The sequence below is a fragment of the Aricia agestis genome, chromosome 6 (assembly GCF_905147365.1).
Source record: "Aricia agestis chromosome 6, ilAriAges1.1, whole genome shotgun sequence".
Taxonomy (NCBI): Eukaryota; Metazoa; Arthropoda; class Insecta; order Lepidoptera; family Lycaenidae; genus Aricia; species Aricia agestis.
Genome location: NC_056411.1, coordinates 8,301,982 through 8,305,930, shown reverse-complemented (window position 1 = coordinate 8,305,930; position 3,949 = coordinate 8,301,982).

The following is a 3,949-nucleotide window of genomic DNA, read 5'->3' as shown; positions in this document are numbered from 1 at the left end:
ATCAGATTATTTCGGTGCATAATAATATACTCTATTGGCTAGACAGTGACAGAACAGTTACATAATAATAAATTGTACATACTCTTCAAATATTTAACTGTTTCTAAGCATTGAATGTATTGTTCAATGCATTTACGTTTACGTATATTACGGAATTTAATCGTTCGGCATATCGTGCGTTTGATACACGCACTCTACAAAAAGGTTTCCACATCAAGCGGACGGCGAAACATAGATTTTGGACTACGGTCAACTGTTATAAAGTCGTTTGTATTAATATACCTTCGAAGGTTCCATCTTATAAAATAATTTACTTCATTCCGTGTAGTTCAGAAGCCAAAATCTAGTTCATGAAAATATATTATCATCGTTGTAGAAACGGCGTATAATTTGATCCAATTATATGATAACTCTTTATATATACCAATGAGATAAAAGGAAGAATATTAAATTTATTTGAGCTACTTGGATTGAGAAATTGTGAAATTAAAATAATTAAAAATGTTTAAATAAGTGTTGTATTGAAAACGTTGTATTATAATTCTGTAGTAAAGTTTTTTCTGTGTATGATTTGAACTGTAGATAGGTAAGCATAAAAACGTATACCTACCAGGTATAAATTATGATAAAGTAAAAGAATTATGATTTGTGTACATAACTATTGTATAAATCTTTTTATGATTTTAAATATTTAAAAATTTACAGTAGAAGTTAGTTTAAAAATTGTAGTGTAAGAAAACAGTAGGTATACGACCAATGATTTATAATTAATTAAATTTGTAGTGATATTTTATGTTATCTGCAATAAATAGAACATAATATTTAGAAAGGGCGATTGCAGAGTTTTTTTGACTTAACATCGATTGGGTAAATAAAAAAAAATAGAGAATTTTAATAAATATTTTGTATTTAATGTATACGAATTATTATATTTGTATGAACTATATTTCCTACACATACCTAATATTGGATTGAAAATTGCAATAATTCTTTAGTGTCCCGAATATTAGTTACAGATGTTACAAGTATACGACTAGAATAAAATTGGTTAACAATAATAAAAAAAAAAAAACGATAACAAGTTTACAAACTTCTATTTGTATTTAATAATCTGTTTTTTAAGCTAAAAAACAAACGGTTAAGTAGTTTTTAGAAATTAAAGTTAAATATTGTAATTTGTACATAATTGAGTATTTAAAATATGTGAGTATTTAAAATATGTCTTAGATTCATTCATCTATAATAATAGAACGATTATAACGATTGGTCTTGAATTCTTTAGAAAACTGAAAATTTTTGGTGTAGGTATGCGATATACTTACATTATAATAATTTGGTCTATACCAAAATATATTATGATTGTAATAAATTAACTAGATGTAATAAATTAACCTTAGTACCATAAATACTCTTTAGTGTTCATAATATTATGGCAAGTTTTTATATTCTATCTGAGATATCGAGCTGATAGCATTTTGCGTACCTACACTTGCTTGTTACCTAAGATGCAGGTTATAAAAATATTCCATTAATATACCTATCTGTAAATATATTGAAACCCATGTAACCATTTTAAATTAGACCATGACATATTATTATTATAATAACATAGAGAATAAAATCGCTCAAACAAAACGTAATTGTTTAATTTTATAACACCTAATAATTGCATATTGCACAATAAAATTTATCGTCTACGGTCCCGCTAAGTTCAAACGTTCAAATGTTTCTGATCAGAAAATTCGTCGGGAACCGATAGAAACCACGTATAAGTAAAGTAGTATAATTCTTATTTCCATTAAATTCAAAGTATTTACATAATATTTGGGAAATATTCATACATTTGAAATTCAAATACTACCCAATGCATCTCAGACTTCGATATGACGTCACGGATGACACGAGTGGTGACGTCATAGCACATGGCCAGCGGACTGACGTGGAGTGTACAAGGTGACATCGACAGCAATACACGTCGCTGTAAAGACCATCAGCGTCATGATGATCTAGAATTTAGGTCCAGAATAGCTAATATTAATGGTTAGTTGGATGCTGTTAAGCATTCGTGTACCCACAAAAACAACGTATTGAGTTATGAATACAGTTATGTTTTTTTAGATGATTTACAAAAAGACTGCATTCTAAGTACAACAAAAAAAGGTGGGTTAGGACCATAAAGTTAATATACTTAGCGGAATAGAGAAACAAAGGCCTGAGCAAGAGAGATGTCACTATCAGTAACACTGCGTCGTAAAAAGAGACGTGTGATACAGGACAGCAGCACTTTTTTTTTTGACGTCCAATCGGCACGTGCCGCACGTTGACAATTTAATCTTATTGAATTCATGTTCAATCATGCTTGTGTAAGTGTATACGTACACATATTTTTCACACAGATGAAAACCAATTTTGGTTTCGTTTAACAGCTCGAGATTGTTGCTTTATTCCGCTAGGTAAGAATAATATTAACTTTATACATGTGACAGTAACAGCGACCAGTTAGTACTTAGCTAAGTAAGGCTCTGAATATTAGTTGTGTGGGACACGTGGTGACCACAAAGGAAGATCTTCCGACCGAGCGACGTGTTATGCTCGGTCAGGCTGGACGTCAGCCCACGTGATACATTTCAGCTGATACGGTAGCGAACAGTGGACTGATGTGATCTAGATTCAACGTCTGTTGTCGCTTCAGTCGCTCCAAGATCCATCAATCCATCAATCAATCTACTGCGATCCGTGACCTTGGTCGGAACGCGATCTGGATTGACTGTGTAATGGCTGCCGTATATATAATTATATATTATACTGACGCGCTTAGAAAACTTGTGGGTACCGCCACAGATGTGTATGAGGGAAGTAACTAGTTATTCTATACCGAGAATATCCATACTGAATACTGATATAATAAATGTGAAAGTGTCTGTCTGTCATGTTACCCTTTCACGCCCAAAACGCTGAACCACAGACATAGATCATGATAGATACCGCATGTGTATGTACTTCGCGTGTCATATCGCGCTCCCAAACGACGAGCAATGCTCGTCTTTCGAAAGTCTGTTCTTTAGTTTGCTATCAGAATCGGACGTCAATCGGAATTTTAAAAATGCCTAAATGCCAAAAAGTGCCGTATTGAGCTGTAGAAATTGAAATAGAAACGTTGACCTAGATACTGGGCACTTTTCTTATCATCGGTAAGTCACAGTAGCTATAAAAAAGTGGCACGCTCGTTTTCATACAAATGGAGCGACATGCGGTATCTATCTTGATCTATGTCTGTGCGCTGAACCAATTTTTCTGAAACTTAGTTTGCACAGTCCCGAGAAAGAATATATTATGATACTTTTTATCCCGGAAAATATACTGTTCCTGCGCGATATACGAATTATTATGCAACGGAGTTGCGGGCATTATCTAGCAAAAAATAAGAGAGAGAATGCACCTAGGAACTTAAACTAACAGAACAAGCTGACAATTATGCTTTACTGGTTTTCATTGGGAACCATAGCATGTCTCCTAAGTTGCTCAAGCTCAATCTCAAATATTTCTATGTATTATAGGTATTTAGTTCTAAATAAGTTTGAGGATAACAAAATAATGGGAAAGGGAATGGGATGAACGAACTTTTGAAAGGACAGTTGACCAATATGATATTATTATGTGACCAATATGTGACCGTCTGAGGCATCGGCCATCGCTCAATATTATTTGAGCTTTGCTGTATGCAGTGGGCACCATGGTTGACTGGTGTCTGGGCTACATATTATGACGAAACATTAAAATACTGACTTTTTTTGAGATTTAAAAGACAATTTTACATAAAAATTTAAATAGATTTCTATAAAAATTCACTATGTGGTTTCCCAATCTAGGCACATGGCTACCCGCTGGCCGCCGCCCAACGTGGAGAGTTGCATTAATAGTTTATTTATAAAGTCAGAAGAAAATACCT